This window comes from Podarcis cretensis (assembly GCF_951804945.1).
Source record: "Podarcis cretensis genome assembly, chromosome: 5".
NCBI classification, from domain to species: domain Eukaryota; kingdom Metazoa; phylum Chordata; class Lepidosauria; order Squamata; family Lacertidae; genus Podarcis; species Podarcis cretensis.
In genome coordinates this window covers 65,074,544-65,096,703 of record NC_137174.1, presented here as the reverse complement: position 1 = coordinate 65,096,703, position 22,160 = coordinate 65,074,544, and the positions used below count along the sequence as shown (strand labels likewise).

Below are 22,160 nucleotides of genomic sequence, written 5' to 3'. Positions count from 1 at the left end.
GTGTGTATGCCCCAATTAAAAACTGGCTGGAGAAACAGATGTGGCTCTTACCTTTGTAGATGACGTCCCATCCATACAAACGTCGTGAAGTTTCCAGGCACATCCCCCAACTCTCCTTCCAAACGAGAGGCACTGTCATAGTTCAATGGCACATGCTAGCCAGATGAAATCATTAACAGAGGGTGCAGACAAAGATCAGTGAAGGGTGTGGCCTCTAGGAGCTACTTACTCAAGGGCTAAGTAGAAAAGCCTGGAAAGTAGCATTTAGCCCCCATATCGGAGGTTCTCCATCCCTGGCATAAGGCTACCACTGGAAATGGTGCTCCATCTGTAACTTGGGTTGTGACATTGAACGTTGAGTATGGAGCAGTGTATGGGGAAATTTATGGTGTCATGATGTCACAACATGGTATTTTACAACACAGTAGGGGGGGGGGTTACAGGATTGCTATTTATGGAACCCTTTACTTTATATCAGGCATGGCCAAACTTGGCCCTCCAGATGTTTGGAACTACAGTTCCCATCATCCCTGACCACTGGTCCTGTTAGCTAGAGATGATGGGAGTTGTAGTCCCAAAACATCTGGAGGGCTACATTTGGCCATGCCTGCCTTATATAGTTCCACTCTTTGTCTCCAGGGGTGGACAGCTCTCAAGAATGAAGGTCATGGCTGTCCCTTATGGTTAGTTTAGTCCCCAGGCTTCATTCCCTGAATTTGGGAAGCTACACTGATTCCATCTTCCAGTTTCTGTGTCTCATTAGCAACAAACAGTAGTAACTTAGAGAGTAATAAATAGTGCTGAAATTCTGTTAAGTAAATTTGGGTGATATTTGCATACTTCACAGATGACCGGTGATGACCATTTTTGGGGGTGGGAATCTTGCCTGTGAATTGTAATCAGATTACAGTTTTTAATCCATAGTACTGCATGTGGTATACTTGTATCTCTGTGAAAAACTCTTTCAAATGATTCCGTATTTTCTCCTTTCCCTGCTTATTACACTGTACATGGAATTACCACCTGGAAAAACACCACCATTCTAGCTTCTCCCTTGTGTCAGGGCCTTCCTTGAAACCCCCCTTAATCCTCCTCCCCTCCCCACCTTGCTACCTTCCTTTCCTCTGTTGTTTCCCGTATGTCAAATAATTAGATGGTAAACGTCTTGGGTCAGAGTCTGTCTTCTTTTTACTCTGTAAATGGCCAAGCCCACTGATGATGCAATCAATCAGTCTTTAATTTATATACCACTTAATGCTCAAATGGGTTTCTAAGTGGTTTAAAAGTCTAAAAACCAATTACAGAGCCAATAAAACGCCAGCAAAGGAGATGCGGTGAAAAAGTGTGGTAGAAAATGACAAGATCCAAGACATGGGTAAGAAAAATAAATGTGCCACCTAGTTTACTGCACTAGCTTGTCTAAAAATAAGCAGAGTCTTCCATTTATAAGGCAGAAAAACGTTGACTACACAATTTTGCTCCTCCAAACCATCTCTAATTTGCTATAGACTGTAGAGACGGGCATGTCCAGAGGTCCATTAACAGTGGTAATTGGGCTTGTAGATTGCAATAGAACAAGAAGCATTATGTCTAATGGAGTTCTTCTTGGTGTAGTGCAGGAAAGCTGCATGTAGAAGGAAAGGTTGCTCTCATGAAGTGAAATCTGAACCAACCAACAACTGCAAACTAAATAATGAACAGCCACGTTATTAAGTAAAATGTCAGAATTTCTTCCAGACTTCCCACTTACTTCACTGTGGGGGATTCCACATAATTTGCCCTTGGCAGCATCTAGGTACAGATGACTGCTGGTGGTTTTAGCTGGTCCAAGGCTTTTAGCAGTTGGCTTTATGGGAAGCTTCTTCGAGAAAAGGTTGGAGGATGGAGAACTAACACACTGCTACCCATCCCCCAAAGTCCACTGCTAGCAATTTCCATCACCATCCATGAAGGAGAGTGTTATCAAGAGCTACAAGACATGATGGCTATGTTCTGCCTCCATATTTCAGCAATGCTTCTGAATACCAGTTGCTGGAAACTGCAGAAGGAGAGAGTTCTCTTGTGCTCAAGTCCTGCTTGCCGGTTTCCTACAGGCATCTGGTTGGCCCTGATGCTAGACTAGATGGGCCATGGGTCTGATCCAGCAGGGTTCTTGTGTTCTTACGTTTGGTATAAGGGAGCTGCTACTGGAACAGGGAGGCTACAAAGCCTCCGTACACATGCAGTAGATCATGTTCAGCCCTTTGGGTTCTGGCTGAGTAAATAAAAAAGTGCCTAGGCCAGCCTTCCTTAGTCTGCTGCCCTCAAGACTAACATTCCTGTTAAGCATCAAAAACACCTTGAGGGCATCCGACTGGAGAAGGTTGGTCAAGGCAGAATGATTGGAGTCTGGCCATCTCATGGATTGCACCTGATCTACCTTCACTATGCTTTCAGATAAGAAATTGCACTGAACAATTGCTTCACAAACAACCTTGTTGCCCTTTGAAGGTTATTATTGTAAAGTGTTTTGTTAGGGCTTAAAAGCAGCATAAATTATTTTGTTCAAACAAACAAACAAACAAACAAACAAACAAACAAACATAGCGTCTCATATGCCTGTGACTTTCAACCTGAGGGCCAACAATAGAAGAACACCACACTTTTGGGGGCTGTGGGATGTTTCATCTAGCATTCCAGGAGTTGATAGTGTTCAGAAACGCCGTGATTCTGCAGCTGGTTATTTACACTTAAAGCTCATTCCTCTTAGTGGACTTTGAGCCATTTCACACATTGCATATTTCAGTGTGTATTGCAGGAGACATGCTTATGGGGGGGGGGGAGTAAGATGTGCATGCGACAGTCATTAGGATTCTGAGGTTGTCCCTGCCTTCCTGTGGGATATGCACACAGTGGCAAAACTGTGAAATGCCACTGTGCAATGCTTGAAGCTACCCTTAAGGACAAGTGACTGGATGCAGGAGGATTTCAGCTTCAGGCTGTTTTGCATCCGCATCCACACAGGAAACTATTCTCACAAATAAAAGAACTACCTTGGCTTCCATCCCAGTGTGCAGATGGTCCGCTCCATGTTTGCTCCTTTGGAGTCTTTTCCTAGCATAGGCTTGCACAGGCGTCTAGGCTGGAGGCAGGGGTGTGCTTTGCAGGGAAAGGTGCCAAACATCATGTCCTGCCAGCTTTTTCTTACCAGTTCCCAAAAGATTATGGACAGGAAAGGTTGATAAGAAGCCAAAGCCATAAAGCCATGCATGTGAAACAAAGAGGGTTGACTCTCTCTCTCTCTCTCTCTCTCTCTCTCTGTGTGTGTGAGAGAGAGAGAGAGAGAGAGAGGATGTATATTGCATGTTGCAGCAGACAAATTCCTCATATGAGGTGCACAACAGAGTTGCTTCTTCAAATCATTATGTGCAGGACTTTGTGACGTGTTTGGGCTGTACAGATAGTCCTCTTTTTCATCTTTCCATGTTGCGCTAGATTTCCAGTATAAAGTCCACATGGACACTACCGTGCCAGATCCTACTTGCTGGGAATCTCAGGTGGTAATTGCGCTGTTGTGCTCCTGTCCTGCTTGTAGCCTTCTCATAAGAATCTAGCCAGCCACTATGAGAACATGTTTCTCCGGTTGGTATCTGTACTGGATTTGAAATTGTTTTTACATATGTAATGGTTTTTAATTGGTTTTATATATGAAGTTGTCTTAACTGTTTTTCTATATGAAACTGTTTTATGTGTGTTTTTATTGTATTGTGAAATCCTTTCAAGATGCTTCACAGGAAGCAATTCATTAAAAGAGCAAAACAATAAAAACACAATGCTGGTTTTGGTCTGATCTTCTTATCCCAAACTGGTCTTGCATTCTCAAATAAACACTCCTCCTTTTTTGGTATTCAGATGAGCAAACCCCAGACTGCAAGCAGCAAAAATGGACAACTAAAATTTCATCTTCTAAGACAAACATTCCCACACAGGGTAGCCATAACCACTGAATATTTGTTTGCCATGTGTGTAAAGCAGAAGGGGTAACTTCCTCCTCAGCTGTTTTCCAACAGTGTCTGCAGTGTCAAGGTAGCCTCCGGAAAAATGCAGAAGTTGATGGAAGGAAAATTTCCCACCCCTTCCTCTCCACCCACCCCACCCCCAAATAATATCTGAAGGAGTGGAGGGTTCTCCCAAACCACAAAGAACCCAGGGGCCAAATGTGGTCCTCCAAGCTGCATGCTCTGCCCCTTTGGGACTCTTCCCCAGGCCCTGCCCTCTCTGAGACCACGCCCTTCACTGGCCCTGCTTCACAACCCAAGAATTTTTGCCTGGCTGGAATGTGCCCTTGAACCCTGATAGTGCTTCTTGCTTGCATGGATGGAGTTTCTAGAGGGCTGTATGCATGTGTGCAGCAATCTAGCCTACCGTGAAATTCACGTTCATTGCTCTGCCCACTTTTGTCTCTGACCCCATCCATCACTTCCAACCCCTGGACGGTTGCTCAGAAAAGCATGTGTCCCTTGGGCTGCAAAAGCTTCTCTTCTTCTGTCCTAAACAATGTGGGATGGGCACAGAGGAGTCTTGGAGGAGGGGGCAACCACCAAAAATTCATGGAAGTTCATGAAATTTCACTTAAGGAAGTTCATGGAAAGAAAGTTCTCCCACCCCATAGCCACCCTACCCCCTCTCACTTTGTTCAGAAGGGCACCCTAACCCACCAGGGAGACCTTTTGGGCAGTGAGGGGGGGGGAGGGCAGCAGGCAGGAGGGGAGAAGAAACATTCCCTCCTTTAGACAAGCCATTCAGTTCTACAATATTGTCTTTTGTTAAACTTTCAAATAGCTGTTCTGTTTTTATAATGTAGTGTGTTTTGCTATAGCTTCAGCTTGAGGTTTATAGCAGAAACATAATGATAGCCCAAGAGCAGCAATTGTGCAAACAAAAGACAGAAACAGTCAGTAAAAATTGATACTTCTCAGGGTCGCACTTTGGCATGGGGAGCTCTGATTTCCAAGATGATGTAATACACAAAAACATTTGGATTCATGGAATAAGGCCATTAGCACTGTACTGGGGACCATGATCCTTCTGTCATAGGGTGAATCTCAGTTGCTTATGTTTGTTCATTGTGGAGTGATTTGCAGGCGCCTGAAAACTATCTTGCAATCAAATAGTAGAAATCTGCTTAATTTGTTTGGGTGATACTGATAGCTGTCAACGATTGCGTTGCCATCCCAGTGGATTTAGGAAGTACCAACTGTTGCTGATTTCTCTAAGAACAGGCTCTTTACGGCATCTTCATCATTATTTTGATTAACCCTTCTCTTGAATGTGAATTTGAGGCCACCAAAACATTTCAGAAGCCACTTACATATTTGTTCTATCTGGCTTCATTAATTGTCTTGAATCTGGCTAATATAAAGTTTACAGAACTAATAGCCAAACAGAGCTTCTGTGCAAACTTCTGGTTTTGTTACATATATACCATGAGAATCTGCCTCATACCAAAAGCAGCCCTAGGTTAGTAGGTGTTATTGTACACTCCTCCTCTCTCAAAGCTCTCCTCTTGTACACACATTATTTGTGGTTTTGTGGTTGTGTTCTATGCAATATCTATCTGTGATCTTGGAGTCTGGGGAAGATAGTGGATTATAGCCATTGAAAAGACTCGTTGGTGAGGCAGTAATAGGATTTAGCTACAACAGATGTTAACCGCAAGCCATGCAAAGGCGTCACAGAAGTCGCTGGCCTTTTTTCCCTGGCAATGGTTGTGACAAACTCTTCCTTCAACATAAGAGATGACTAGGGCTGAACTGTGTCAAGGGCACACTTGCTATTTTCCTCACCTCAAGAGAAGTAGTAACCCATACAGCCTACATTTTTGGAGAGTGTCAAAATCAGTGACAGTAAATTCTAGTCTATGGTTCTAGGCCATGTTCTCATACCTAGGTTCACTCTTTCTGCAGTGCTGCAATGAATACCCACTTTATTGGACATATATACAGTATGGGACCAGGAGCTTTCTTGCAGCAAAGATATTCTCCCTATCAGTTATATGTGGGCTGAATATATTGCTGCTGCCTATGGATGAGGAATATGGTTGATGTCACAAGGACTAGCTGGTTTGAACACCTTTTGCTGATCATGAATGCATATTATAATTGTGTGTTAGGTATCCAGGGATGGTCCACAGCATCCTAAAGTTTCAATGTACAGCAGTGTTCCAAAGCAGGGCTCCTTTTAAAGGCTTCCTTAGCAGTGGTATCTCTTGCTGTGACTTCAAATACACCTTTATTTCCCCTTCATTGTCAATATACTTTGTTTAGTCTACAAGCATTTACAGTTCTTGGCAGATGCATTATTTACTCAATAAACTGGCTGTCCTATAAATACATACCTAAAGACTACTCAAATTGACAGTAAAATCTATAGGAAGTGAAGCTGCAGAACACAGTCCCAAGAGCCTTGGGCCATATTTCCTTTTTAAAAGGATCAAATAAATAATGAACTTACTGCTCTAAAAGGTACCTTCTATCACTTTGTTGACACCCATAAAAGAGAAACACCATCCGTATAAATGAATTTATGGAAACACTCTCTCAGCTTTCTAATTTCCCGTTAGAAGAATCCACCCCCATTCTCACAGATAATACTGGAGTGTTTTCACCTGCTCATTTCAACCCCTAAAGAAAATGTGGTGGCAATGTCTCCCTCTAGCTGCTGTTCAGGCTTTAGGATTATGCCTAAGTATAATTTCGCTAGGCCTGGTGCAAACTTGTAACATTGGCCCTTTTACTCACCTTGAAAGATGAACCCAGTACCAATGTGTATGGCCCACCCCTACAGCAAGCCTTGTCTGTTTTGAATATTTCGTCCTTTAGCTCCTTTGTTTAAGCTTCTGTCTGCTTGCTTCATGATTATAGACATAGCAGTGTGACAAGAAACAAACACATGATAGATATTATACACTGACCCTGGGATCTAGTGTCAGTTTTTCCAAGAACTCTGGAGCTCACAGATGTAACTCACATGCTTTCTGGGGCTTGGGAATCTCAGCAGCACTGGCTCCTCCTGTTCCTGGGATCTCAGTGTCCCTGATTTTGTGGCTTTTGTCCCTCATGTCTTCTGCCACACCCCATGGGCTTCTTCTGGATTGCCTGTAAGAATCAAGGAATTCTGGGGGTTGTTATTCTTTAGGGAGCATGGCACATAGGGGAGCACATTTATCCCAGTGCCCTAGACTTGCCTGTACAAGCACACTCTTAGGAACAAAGGAAGCTGCCTTATACTGAGTCAGACTATTGGTTCATCTAGTTGAGCATTCATTGGCTACACTGAGTGGCAGTGGTTCTCCAGATAGAAGACATTTCCAGCCCTATCTGTGGTATTTTCCCTCCCTCCCTCCCTTCCTTCCTCCCTTCCTTCCTTCCTGGGCCAGCTTGGGCCAGCACCTTACTATTCTAGCCTTATTCAGATATTATCCAGGCATAGAGCTTACGTTTGTAGAAGGAGGCAGCAGGATGTATTGCTGGCACTGCCCCTGGAAATCCATGTGTTGACACAGATGTCTGCATGGTGTGCTTTTGCTCTGCAGACATCTACACTAATATCGTGCTGGATAGCTTAGTTGGTTAGAGCATGGTTCTGGTAATGCCAAGCTTGCAGGTTCAATCCCCATACCAAGACCAGGGCTACATAGGGGCAGGGGCAGCAGTATGGCCTCATTGCCCTCTTCTTCATGCACATGGAGAGCACATGAAAAGAACTCCAGCATGTTGCCTTCCTGTCCTAGCATTGTTTTGAATGACTCCAACAAACCCCACAACATAGAAACAAGTCTGCGTAAACATCCTCGAGCATGATCTCTAGTTCTGCCATAGTTTCTCCCTATATGGTAATGGATCCACAACCTAATTCTCTTCCTCTCATCCAGGGTCACCAGACCCAAGTAAACTGCCCTCCTTCCCCCCTCCCTCACCCGTGGCGAAGCTGGCAATCAATTGAATCCTGGAAATTCACAGGAGCTGATGGTCTGACACTTGTGAGGTGTGTGTGTGTGTGTGTGTGCATGGTGAGGTTAACGTAAAGGTGAATGTTGAAATTTAAACCAGGCTTTAATCTAAGCCTGTTAACTTGAATGTGCTTTATTTCACTGATGACAATGTATGAATTATGTTTCAAGAACATAGCTCATATGTTGCACACACACATAATTCGCTGCAAGTCAGACCATATTTAAATAGTAGAGAAGCGCCTAATCACAACCCAAATTATATGCTGTAATTACATGTTCAAAAGATCAACATAATAAAAGGCTGCAATAAATGGAACTGCTTAAATTGTTGTGATGTTTTCCTATTGGTCCTCGGTCTACATCCTGTATCCCTCCCCAGGGCACCCAAATGCCTCTGCTTGCTGCAGCAGGGATATTTTGTTAAATAATGGCAGATACAGGAGACCAGCCATGTAGGTGGAATTTTATGAGCCCAGAGGTGTGTTTGTGGTGATGCAATTGCTTGAATGCTCCAGTCCTGCATAGGTGCATCTGGTTTGCCACTGGGCTCTGTGGTCTCGCTGGCAGTAGGTGTGGCATCGGAAGGTAGGGTATGCCCTTTGGCTCTGTCCCTGTCGAAATGATGCACAGTTGGCTTGGAAGAAGCAAGAGATACATGGGGATGGTAATGAGTAATGGCTAGCAGCTGCAGCAGATGGTGCCTGTTTCTGGCTGCTCATTAGGAGCTGTTGAGCAATAGGAGTGGAGGATGCCGACTCTCTATGGCAGGCATCCCTAACCTGCAGTCCTCCAGATGTTTTGGCCTACAATTCCCATGATCCCTAGCTAACAGGACCAGCGGTCAGGGATGATGGGAATTGTAGTCCAAAACACCTGGAGGGCCAAAGGTTGGGGATGCCTGCTCTATGGCAAGCCTGAATGCAGCTATCACCTCTTCTCTCGGTTGTGCACTCAATATTTGAATGTGGGAGAACATGTTACTGTCAGCACAATGTTCACCTGTCCTTTTGACACTGCAACACCACCTGAAGTTCCTGCTTGTTCCACTGCATGCCTCCTTGCTCTTAGCCTGTAAGGAAGAATATGTCAGAGGTGGTTATGTGGCTAGCTGTACCAAGAGTTGGAGTAAAGTGCTTGGCTATCCTTTTTAATCGATGGTGTGGGTACTTTGGAAGGTTGTGTCCAGCAGGGTCCTACCCATTTCAAATATCAGTTGCTGATAAGCATGGGAGGGGAGAATGCTCCTGTGGTCATGTTCTGCTCACTTGTTTCCCGCAGACATCTGGTTGGCCACCTATTAAATTTAATGGGCTTACTCCCAGGTAAGGGGAGTTAGGTTTCCAGCCTTAGTCAGTGTTCTCTGTCTTAGGGACACGATTAGTCTCTGTTAAGTAAAAAGAGTGGGGCAGAGGGGGGCAGGGGACGAGGAGATAATCTGTTGTTTGAAGATGCTGCCACCTGTCTTCTTCCTCAGAAGCAAAGTGGTAGAGATGAATGGTGCTTCTTGGAGGCATGAAATCCCCCTCCCCCCCAATCCGTCTTCATTTCTTGTCTGTGTGGCATACTTTTGTTCTTGCCTCCCCAGCTTCTGGACTGGAGTTAAGTTTTCTGGTAGATGCTCACATTTGGTCTCCTGGAATAGTAGCTGAACAACAAAACACAAGTGCCCTTCCTGCATTTGCTATTCTCTTTGGTTGTGCAAAGTCCTTCCATTGGACAAAGCACTCTTTCACTAAAGCAGGGGTCAGCAAAATTTTTTAGCAGGGGGACAGTCCAGTGTCCCTCAGACCTTGTAGGGGGCCAGACTGTATTTTGAAAAAATAATAATGAACGAATTCCTATGCCCCACAAATAACCCAGAGATGCATCTTAAATAAAACAACACATTCTACTCATGTAAAAACACGCTGATTCCTGGACCGTCCGCGGGCTGGATTTAGAAGGCGATTGGGCCGGATCCGGCCCCCGGGCCTTAGTTTGCCTATCCATGCACTAAAGAGTGCTGTACACACCAGAGAGGTCTTCCCCTGATGTGCATTACCTGATTTGTTTCCACCCACCCATGAAGCCCTACTCAAGGAAGCTGTCATTTGTGCATGTGGCTGTCTCCAATGTACACACCTCAGCTGAACCATGCCTTGCATTTTCAAATCATTTTTTTAGACGCAATTTATTAATTTTATAATAACAAAAAGGAAAAGAACATCATAATAAAAAATTTAAATCATACATCTTAACTGACTTCCCTCCACTCCCCCTCCTGGTTCCATTATTATATACTTACTCATGCACGTCCATAAAATATTATATTCTTAACTGTCCAATTTTAAAACCTTATTCATGTTGTAACAAGTGACCTTTAGAAGTTCAACTAATGTAAAAACCTATACACAAAGCTTGCAAAGTATGCATTAAACATTTCCCCATATATATATTAAAAAAAATATGTCCTTTTCTTTCTTGGGTTTCGAATTGTCTAATATGTCCTGCATGTTTCATTAATTTGTTTTTCTGATCTTCTTTGGCGGTAGATTCTTCCTTCTGCAGGGATGGGCTGCTCTTAGCCTGGCATCCACTCTCAGGTGCAGGAATAGTCTTTTGCACAATAAATCCATTACGTCCTGTACCTTTCAAAATCATAGCTTCTGGGTTGTTGGGGTTTTTTTTAAACAAAAATCATTTCCAACATTCTCTTCAAATCTTTATATGTTACCTCCCAGGCCTTCTTAATAACTTTACATTGCCACCACATATGGTAGTCTCTTATACATGCATTTTCAAATCAGATGGAAGCTGGTTTGAGGGAAAATGCATCAAGCAGGAGTATTTCTCAAGAAACTACAGGATACATACGGATTGTCATTAGCCTCATGTGTGCTCTCCCTCAAACACCAGGAATGGGACTCAACTGGATCTGGAGTAAATGGTAATGTGCACACAGCACTGGACTCTACACATCCACTATTTTGCTATCACCACCATATGATGGTAAGGAGACAGGCCTTAAGGCCCAGTAGAGATGATCAGACACTTTAACTCAACAACGGTGGTACCTCGGGTTAAGTACTTAATTCGTTCCGGAGGTCCGTACTTAACCTGAAACTGTTCTTAACCTGAAGCACCACTTTAGCTAATGGGGCCTCCCGCTGCTGCTGCACCACCGGAGCACGATTTCTGTTCTCAACCTGAAGCAAAGTTCTTAACCTGAAGCACTATTTCTGGGTTAGCGGAGTCTGTAACCTGAAGCGTATGTAACCTGAAGCGTATGTAACCCGAGGTACTACTGTAGTTAGTCCTATGAGCCTCCCTACCCTTACCACATCCAAGCTCTTCCTTCTCCCGCTCATGATCGCATCATTACGCTACCATAACTTGAATTTATGCCAGGCTAGTGGATTGATTTGCAATTGTTACTTCACGCAGTTGGTGTAAGTTGAAGATAGGACCCCACCATAAATCAGAGGTGAATGCTGGAATTGGGTAACGTGAGCCTGATGCCTTAATCTCTTGTTTTGCCTAAAAAATTCCCCTTGCTGTGTCACAGCGGCTACACTCTCCAGCAGTTTAAAAACAAATCCAGAAGCAGCTTTACATCTGCTTCTCAATAAAACTAGAGAACCGAAAGAAATATCTTTGCATCTCTAATGAAACTTGGGGAAGGCTCCCCCTTCCTATTTGAAGTTTTTATTTCGGGAAGGTTATGCCATATGTTTTTTTTTAAAAAAGGAAAACATTAGATAGAATTACCAAGATCTGTTTTAGATAAATCACCCCTTTCCCTTGTTATTCTTATGGTGTTGATAAAGTACTGAGTTTCTTTGCCGATAAAACAGTGGTGTGGTGGAGAAAATGGAATCAGTTGCATGCTGGTCTTCTAGTTTTAGAGAGAGATCTTTGTTTGGCTCAGTGGTTCAGTTTGCATGCCATGTTAAACCATTTTTAAACCATGGTTTGTTGAACAAGCCATGCTTAAGCAAAAGGATGTTCTGCAGTTGATTGAACTAACTATGGTTCTACCCTATTTTGTTCTAGACCTCAGCTGCCTCTCCGCCCAACATCCCTTAAGAGTTGGTGGCACCCAAGTTCTGGCATTGCAGCACTGTGTCACCATTTTCTTTTGCATTGGCTGGCCGCAAGAGTGAGGGTGTGGAAATCTTCTAGTTGACCTTTGGCACCTGTCATCAAGCACCCGCTCTGTTCCACCGAGAAAGAAATGCCCCTACTTCTTTGCAGCCGGAGAAGTCGTTGAACCCTTTTCTTCCACTCCTGTGTTCTACAACTGCACTTTTTATTTTTCTTTCTCCCATCAATTGCTACCATGAATTTATGCTTTGAGATTACTCAGCATCAACTATGTTGGAGCCACTCACATCTCCTACCCCTCCACTGCCTTGGAATTGGATAGACTGCTTTTCCTAATGCACGCCTAAGTTGTTTCATCTGTTAGATGTAATTAATATCAGGAACGCAACCTCATATTGAATCCCCCTCCCCATCTTAACTCAATTCTCAACTCTGCTAGTTGTTTCATATTTTATTTCTTTGCCTTGCTGTCAAAGAGTAAAATTGCAGCTCTTGTTACCATTTCCTACTTGGAGAAAGTGCCTTTGTTTTGAAATAGGACTTCACCCTCCCCACCCTGTCCGTGACTTTACTCCACAACTCATACAAGCACCTCTTAATTTTTCTGTTTCTCTGTGTTAAAACGCAACCCTTTTTCAGTTGCAGAACTTAGTCTGGTAAAATCCCAGCTGCTTCCATCTGTGCAACCCTACAGTGGTATGAACACCCACCTGCTTGAACCCCTGACCCTAACAGCACAAATATAACACACTCAGAAGGTCTTTTTGCAATAACTTCACTTCACAATCACATAAGACAGATGCAGCAGATGCTGCATCAAATATAAGCAGAAGAGGCAGTGCTTGTGTGTTTTTCAGTTATCAGTGATGTCAGCTTTGGGGAAAAATGCCAGCAAGAGGAGTTGAGCATTGAGAGAGGCTTCTTTTTCTAGTTGCTCTTGCCTAATGGCTCTGTTGCTTGGTGCATAATTTCACTGGGGTGACTAAACAAATCACACTTAAACATTAGTTAAGGAAGTCCCCGTGTCTGCCTGTAATGCTAAGACAGCAACGACTCATGACTTATTTTTGCAAACCATAGTTGACAATCTATAGTCGAGACATCAGATGTAAAGCTAAGCCATGGCTTCTGAACAAAGGTCTGTTTAAAGCATGGTTTAATGTGGCATGCGAACCAAGACAATAAATGTAGAAGGATGGTGATAAAAAATAAAAATGTGCCTGGTGCAGTTTTTTTGGAAGCTACATTTTAAAGGTAGCATTTTATAAATGATTGTAGAAGGCATATGTAAGGCTGTTAGTATAGTACAGTACACCCTTACCTTGTCCTATTGCTGCCATATGATAAAATGATAATTCTCTTAGTGGCATCTAATTTCACCTGTTGAAATTAGATCTTCTTACAAAAGATAATCATGCAGGCATTAGTCAGCCTCTGACAAATTTGCTAGTTGGCTTTACATTGGATGTGAGATGATGATACACAGTTTATTGATGCAGATAGAACTCTGCTGTGGCTCAGTTGTGCATTAGCCATACATTAGTTGCATACTGATACACAACAGAGCCTTGGTCACTGCACCACAGTCAAATGCAAACATTGGTGCAGTTGCGGTTTGTGCTTGAGTCTTCATACTGCCCAATTCAATGTTGGTATTGGATTTTGAGAAATATGTAGCATTGAGCAATACAGTTTATAACCCATGCTCTTTCTGCTTCTTACCTTAGAGTACAGATGGTGCTTAAGTTATAGTCCTGTCCTCTTTTTAAGCAGGTTTGTTTTCAGGTTTGAAAGGGGCCCTTTGCAAGGTCCCAGTTGCCCTGTTCGGTTCCCACAACGCTCTTAAGCAACATGACATTGGGGCATTATGGGAAATTTAAAATGGCTGGCAGTTACCTGACCCATCCACTCAGTGTGGAGAGACCAGGGTACCCAAGGATGTCAAGTGCTGATGCCAGGGTGGGTTTGAAAGACCAGCATGTGTAGAAATAGGGGAAAGGATATGTATTTGTGTGTGAGAGAGCGTTATGTGATTCTTTGCAGGTTAGAAAGATGGTAACAATCACAATATTTTATTAGAGAAGCGCTGGTCTGCTGTCTCAATTTGAACTCAGACTGGATTTGATATTGGAAGAATAGACCGGCATTTCCCCAATAAAATACTGTTTTTAACCCTTTGCTCTCCTCTCCATGTACTTATCAACATCTGTATCCCTTTTCCTATTGGGATGCTGCAGAGGTATCTTCCTGCTGCTTTGCTCCTGCTTTGGATGCTGTTAGTTTTCTTTGTTCACAGCCTCATCCCTGCTCTTCGCTCTCCACCCCCCTCAATTAATCCCCTGTTCTGCAGGTTCTTATTTGTGCTCAGCAATCATGGAATGTCAGGGAGAGAGCATGCAGAGCTCATGTTTCATTACCCAGGCGTCAGGGAGAATTCCTTCACTTTGAACCGCTGCAGCCTCTTTCTTGCTCTCTTCTTTGTTCCTTTCAGACACAGGGTATGCCAACATTCTCCCTCCCTCCCCACCAGATTTTCGTTCTTTGTTTTTTCGCTTACTCTCAGTTTCACTTTCTCTGCACAATGCCACATTTCTTCCTTTATTTGTTCAAGCAATCTGAGAAACAAAGCCAGAGAGCAAAGCAGCCTCCCTCTGTACACACAAAACCCAAAGAATCATATAACATTGGTGACGATTGTGCAAGGGGAACAAAAAGATCTTAGAATCATAGAGTTGGAAGGGACTCCAAGGATCATCTAGTCCCCTGCAATGCAAGAATGTGTAGCTGTCCCATACAGGGACTGAACCTGCAACCTTGGCATTATCGGCACCATGCTCTAACCAACTGAGCTGTAGTCCACCCCGCTTTGCTCCTATGTTCTCATGCTGGCAGCTTCCATGCAGTCGTAATCTGCAACAATACAGTCCAGATTTTAGGGTGCCACTAACAGGAAGCGGGACGCGGGTCGCGCTGTGGGTTAAGCCACTGAGCCTAGGGCTTGCCGATCAGAAGGTCGGCGGTTCGAATCCCCACGACGGGGTGAGCTCCCGTTGCTCGGTCCCTGCTCCTGCCAACCTAGAAGTTCAAAAGCACGTCAAAATGCAATTAGATAAATAGGTACCGCTCCGGCGGGAAGGTAAACGGCATTTCCGTGCGCTGCTCTGGTTCGCCAGAAGGGGCTTAGTCATGTTGGCCACAGGACCTGGAAGCTGTACGCCGGCTCCCTCGGCCAATAAAGCGAGATGAGTGTCGCAACCCCAGAGTCGGGTACGACTGGACCTAATGGTCAGGGGTCCCTTTACCTTTAACAGGAAGCAGGAAGAGGTATGGAGCAGTAGTTCTTGATGACAATCTCTGCAATAGCTGGTCTCTTTGACTTGGAGGAAAAAGGCCTTTCCAATTCCAAATACAGGAATCAGTCAGACCTTGAGCATGAGCAAAACCCATCTGCTGAGATAGCCAGGGGAATTGTATTGGGAACAACTCCACGTGACCCGTGCTCTGACTCTAGTTGTGGCAATGCAATGTTTGGGAAGGTATCCAAATTTGTCAGGCTGCTGACACCTGCTGATTCCTTCTGTTCATGACTCTTCTGCATATTGGAAGCTGTCTGAGACTGAGTCAGGCCGTTGGTCCATCTAGCTCAGTACTATCAACACTGACACTCAGCAGCTATCTAGGGTTTCAGGCAGTGGATGTTCCCAGCCGAGCCAGGAGATGCCAAGGATTGAACCTGGTACCTTCTCCATGGAAAACAGATGTTTCACCACTGAATTACTTCCCCTATTGCAAGCTTATGTGGGAGTTAAGTCCCACTGAACATGCTGAGATTCCTGGTGGTTAAAACATGCATACGGTTGAAATGCACATGGAACTACTGGTATAAACTGGGCAGAGGTAAAACAGGCAAGCTGTGCTAATAGCATCCTTTATTGCACACCACTCTTTTCTTTAAAACGAACCATATTAAATTGATATAGTTGTCCATCAATACATGCAAGTGAATCATGCAAGTGATCCTTTCCCATGAGATTTGGTGATGAGTTGCATACTAAGGTCATTGGGCAAGAATAACTTCCACGTAGAAAGGAAATTCCGCATAGAATTGTAGAGTTGGAAGGGGCACCAGGGGCTTGAACCCATGACCTTGAGATTAAGAGTCTCATGCTCTACCAAACTGAGCTGTTCAGAAGACATTTCCCTAGAATCCAGGGAGTTTTGAGATTTAGATACTGGAAACTGGTATGAATTTAACTTCTCTCACAGTGTTTTGATCTGGTGCAGTCAAGTCCAATTTGTGTAGTCCAAATGAGAGCAACAATATTGTCATACTGGGTGGAATTGGCAGCCATTTTCTGCATGTAATACCAGATCAGAACGGTGTCTGATCAAGAGGATAGGAAAGCAGGTATGGTACGCACAGCCAGTATGATTTGGTAATGGGGTATGGAAACTCTGGGCCACAATCTGAAGCCAGGTTGCTGGACTCTTGCCAAGCCATGCTCCTTCTCCCTGATGACACAACTAATCCTCCTTACTGTAACAATAGCTGACCAGACTGGCAAACCAGTCTGAACAATAGCCGATTAGACTACTTTGCCAGTCCCCTTGGGGTTAGAGTGTCAAGCTTGGGACTCCTCCATGCTGCCAGTATTTTGTGGCAGTGATGCAATTGCCTACCAGACCTTTACGTTTGCACATTTAACGTGGAATGAAGTGTCCTGTCACCTGAGGGGTATCATATCCTCTTTTTCAAAACGAGCAAGTCCCAGACTTCTTGCAAGTTTGGAAAGTGACAGAGAAATGCATGGAAAAGTATGGTCCAAATGAATGAATAATGGAAAGTTGTGTGACCACCTGACAAGCAAATCAGGATGAATGCTGGCTGCCATATAGCCACCCTAAAAGTAAAGATACCCCTGACCGTAAGGTCCAGTCACGGATGACGCTGGGGTTGTGGAGCTCATCTTGCTTTACTGCCCAAGGGAACTGGCGTTTGTCCGCATGCAGCTTCTCGGTCATGTGGCCAGCATGACTAAGCCGCTTCTGGTGAACCAGAGCAGCGCACGGAAACACCATTTACCTTCCCACCGGAGCAGTACCTATTTATCTACTTGCACTTTGACGTGCTTTCGAACTGCTAGGTGGGCAGGAGCTGGGACCAAACAATGGGAGCTCACCCTGTCTCGGGGATTCGAACCGCCGACCTTCTGATTGGCAAGCCCTAGGCTCTGTGGTTTAGACCACAGCACCACTCTGCAACATATCAAAATGAATGTTCAACTGCATCAGCTTTGTACAAGCAAATCAGGATGACTGCTCAGTAAATAGGTTGCATGAAATAGCCCTTGGGCCAGAGACAGGTGAGTTTAAATCCCTGTGAAATTTGTTGGGTGACTCTTGCAGCTCAGTCTACCCAGCAGGGTTGTTGTGAGGACAAAATGGGAAGGGGGGTGGAGTAGAATGCCACCTTGAGCTCTTTGGAAGAAGAGCAGGATTAAAATGTGCTAAGTTAATAAATGTGTGTTAAATATGTATGCTTGGATTATACAGTGTGTTTAAGGAGATCTTGGAAAAGTAGAAGTGTGGAAGACGCTTCCATGGGGTCTGGTGTCCCTTTTGTTGCTGCTGAGTCCGGCTGCATCTTGCAGAGCAGACAGTACCAAGTGCTATACAGTGGTACCTCAGGTTAAGTACTTAATTTGTTCCAGAGGTCCGTTCTTAACCTGAAACTGTTCTTAACCTGAAGCACCACTTTAGCTAATGGGGCCTCCTGCTGCTGCCGCGCTGCCGCTGCGAAATTTCTGTTCTCATCCTGAAGCAAAGTACTTAACCCGAGGTACTATTTCTGGGTTAGCGGAGTCTGTAACCTGAAGCGTATGTAACCTGAAGCGTATGTAACCTGAGGTACCACTGTACTTTGATGTCCTCATGTTACCAAGACAGTTTTGTTGTTGTTTTTTTACTTCTCCTGCTTCTTTCCTCATTTGCACCCCCTCTCTCACTCCATATGGTACAGAGAAAGGAAAGATGTTTGGAACACTTGCCAGCTTGCGGTGGTTGATAAAGTGAAAACTGTGCAGATAACAGGAGTAAGGGGGCCTCCTTGCATCTTGATGAAACCGCACGGCTCTTTTGCTTCCATTGTTTGTTTTGTTGCAGCATTTCCATTTCTCATTCCATTTCAAAGCTTTTTCTCCTATTTATTTTAACACATGCATATTGTTCATACTGAGTATGCAGACAGGAGGAAGGAGGGAAGTCTTAACTCCTGTTTTGGGCCGAAACATCACTAAGGAACCCATAGCTGATTAATTGTATGCATTTTAGTTGATTGATGAATTAATTAAATTAGCAAAAACTGCATTTGAATTTAAAAAGTTGTTATGAAGCAAGAGACTCTCTCCTTTTGTGTTTAGGTAATGCACAATAATATCATGGCGGGCATAATCTTGGAACTGGCATTCCCATCTCTGTATGAGAGAGAAAGAGGAATGTCTGTGTTGTCACACACACACACACTCATATTCCATATTAATCAGGGCATATGTTTAGTTGAGAAACAGTCATTTTAATTCACTGACTAATCAGTTAAACACTGCAACCCAATTCATCTATCAATTACCTATATCTGCAAGGCAATTCTTTGCATGCTTATTTGAAAGCAAGTCCCACTGAGGTCAGTGCAATGCTCTTCTTTCACGGGAGTGAGTCCCACTGAACTGAGTGGACCAGCTTCTGAGTAAACATGCATAGGATTGCATAGGGTGTGTTAAATAAGCATTGAAGCGGCCAGTGTGGTTTAACTTAGTGATTATTAAATGTTTGCATTCTTAAACTCCTCTCTCCTTTTCCCCCCCATTGTCATTGCTATAGTGATTTAGGAGATTATCATCTTTAGCATAGAATCTCTATAATAGAAAAGGTTCATCTGTTTTGGCAACTGTTCAGAATCCCTTCCCTTCTTATTCAAAGTTCCCTTCTTATTCAAAGTACTTTAGCTCTTAGCGGTTGCAGTTTCCTTGTCCATGCTGTTAACTCATCAACAATGATCTGCACCACTTTAGCCATAATCAATGGGCAAAAGCCACCTAAGGGCAAAGGCCACTTCATGTAATGTTTGCCCATGACATGCAGCACCTAATATGGCTGTACATCTATGATATGTGTGTGTTTGTCACACTGCACTTACATTTAAATTGCAATCATTTATGTATTTGTGTCTATACATACAAATTAGCATATGCAAACCTGCATCCTCGTTTCATCTTCATTTTTGGTGATGCGTAAGTGACCACCCTTTGTGTCCTTTCGGAAGCTCCCTGCGGGCTGTGCATCTGTAACCGCTGCATATTTTGAAACACGTGTTTGCAGGTAGAACATGTATTGTTAACATTTGTGAGATAGATACGTACTAAAAGGTTTTCTTGCTGGAAGTGTTTGAAGCACGGCAGCATTCAGACAGGATTTCTGTGGAGTAAGTGATTGTGGTCCTACATATCAAAAAATCTGGAAAGCTTTAGGGGCCCTGCACTCGGACAACATCAAAAAGGCAGATGTTTCCCTGGGGCTAGGTTTTGGGAGGAGCCGTCATTGCGTTAGTAAAGGTCGGAGAGGGAACTGATCAGATAGGCTTTGTTGGCTGGAGTCTTAAGAAGTTATCTGGCTGGAGATGAAAATTTAACGAGGGCATTAGAATGTTTCTGCTGACAATAAATCCCTGAAACACCCGGCGTACTTTGTGCTTATATTGATCTTAAATATTGCACCTACAGTAAATGCTTCATGCTCTATTAACACCAACGCTTGAGAGTCTTTTTGATCATTGTATTTACAAGTTTCAAGGGTCATATGGTACTGCTGATGAAATCGCCAAATGCTGCTGCCCTGTCCTGAGAGGGAAACCAGCTGTGCACTGCTTTGCACAGGGAGAGCTTGAGAACTATACCCAGGGAAGTGGTTGTTTTACATGCTGCCTACTGGCAGGCTGGGACATGCAGCTTTTGAGATATAGGGCCTCCTGTAAATCCTGATAATCTTCATTTTTAGTTGCTAGCACTTATTTTGGGACTGTGGCTATAATAGAGAGTATTTCTTGTATTTCCTGTATTTACAAGTATTTACAAGTATTTACAAGTTTCAAGGGTCATATGGTACTGCTGATGAAATCGCCAAATGCTGCTGCCCTGTCCTGAGAGGGAAACAGGCTGTGCACTGCTTTGCACAGGGAGAGCTTGAGAACTATACCCAGGGAAGTGGTTGTTTTACATGCTGCCTACCGGCAGGCTGGGACATGCAGCGTTTAAGATATAGGGCCTCCTGTAAATCCTGATAATTTTCATTTTTAGTTGCTAGCACTTATTTTGGGACTGTGGCTATAATAGAGAGAAGGAGTGAGAGGAGCAAGGGAAGAACCCAGATAAGTATATAATGCAGCTTTTTTTTTTTTTTTTAAAAAAGAAGAAGCCTAAAGATAATTGCTGGCTTGCAAAAGTAGCTAAAGATAGAGAAGTGTGAAGAGGGTGCCTGGGAGGAAAAAAGGAAGCGTAGAGAAGATTATCGAGGCAAGATCTGTAACTGGACCAGGGTTCATACTATGCCACTGTCATGATGGTAGCATGAGTAGAACTGAGATGGGAAACCTGTGGACATGCAGATGTCCTGGAGGGCAACTCCCATAATTTCTGGACATGCTAGCTGGGCCTGATGGAGCCCAACCACATCTGATGGACCAAAGGTTCTCCATCCCTAGAGAAAGGACATGTGTGTGTGTGTGTGTGTGTGAGAGAGAGAGAGAGAGAGAGAGAGAGAGAGAGAGATGTTTTGTGCCTGCCAGCTTGGTATAGCTGTTTGCCATGCCTCACCCTCAGTCTGAAGAGCCTTTCCAGAAGGAACTGAGTGGCGACTTTGTGGTCTAGTTATAAAAAAGGGGAGTGGTGGCTGACACAATGCCATCAGCCATGGGACTCCTGGTGTGTGAAAGCTGTTGTTCTGCCTTTAGCACAATGCCCTTTTAATGGCGACATCTGCCAGGTGAGAGACTTTCTCCACCTTTTTCCTTCTTGGGTTCTTCTCCCTGAGGACTGCTAGGAGGGCAGTTGCCATAAGAATAAGGGTACCTTTTCTTGGCCCAGGAGAGGGAACCCTGATGAGAGAAGGGTCTCTTACTGTCGGGAGAGGGTGAGCTGTCTGAAGTTCCTTGTGGATTTCATGCAGTTTGCTTTGGGGCTAGATTTGGAATCCAAGTGTGTGTGTGTGCAGGGTGGGTTTTCTCAGGACGAAGTAGGGGCTGTTGTTTGACATCTTTACTGGGCTTGGGTATAGCAATATAGTATGCATGGTTGGAGACTAGTGCTAAGGAGACTTCAGTTTCCTTAATCCTATATTTTCCTTTATTGCTGCTAGTGTGATTTGAGCAAGCTATCTAATTGTTAGGTCGCTAAATATAACTGCTGAATGACTTCCTTAATGTAGGTTTAATCTTAATATTATTGGTAATGAATAATTTGTTAAGTGACTTATTGGTACATTTCATGCTCATTTAAACTTTTCATATGTCTTCTCTGAATTGCAATTGTTGTAGTATAGTTTTTATTTGTTATGGCTACTGTTCTCAAATTGCCTGTTCTGTGAACAGCTTTGAGAACACAGTATATAAACAAACAGATTATGACTATTATGGGTCTCCATGAATCCTAATTGATGCTACCCTGTGATTTGCATTCTATTCTTATGTAGATATTCTGGCTTCTGTGTCAGGTTATATAATCTTTATAGACGCAGCCGCAGGAGGCAGTGATTGCCACTAATCTAGATGGCTTTAAATAAAGATTAGACGAATTCTTGGAGTAGAGGGCTATTGAAGACTGCTAGCCATGATGGCTATGCTCTGTCTGCACTGTTGGAGGCAGTTGTTGGCATCCGTCTGTCTTGGAAGACATTGGAGGAGTGCACCTTTGGAAGAGAAGTCACACCATTGGAAAGTTACAGTGCCTGCTTTGGCTGTAGAGATGGACATGGGAGAGACATATTTTGTTGTAGCTGGAGCAGATGAAGGTGTCTGGTTGTGCTATTACAAGATGCG

The 22,160-nt window shown here is 43.8% G+C and overlaps 1 protein-coding gene across 12 annotated transcripts in view; it reads left to right on the top strand.

The window, feature by feature from the left end:
• EPHB1 (EPH receptor B1) overlaps window positions 1–22,160 on the top strand; it is a 366,263-nt gene that overhangs the window by 67,016 nt on the left and 277,087 nt on the right. The window contains exon 2 of one of the 12 annotated variants that reach the window (XM_079977255.1): window positions 10,889–10,981. The exons of the other annotated variants lie outside the window; for them this stretch is intronic. The gene's annotated coding sequence lies outside the window, so the exon portion shown is untranslated. The remainder of the gene's footprint in view (window positions 1–10,888; window positions 10,982–22,160) is intronic. 12 annotated transcript variants of the gene reach the window in all.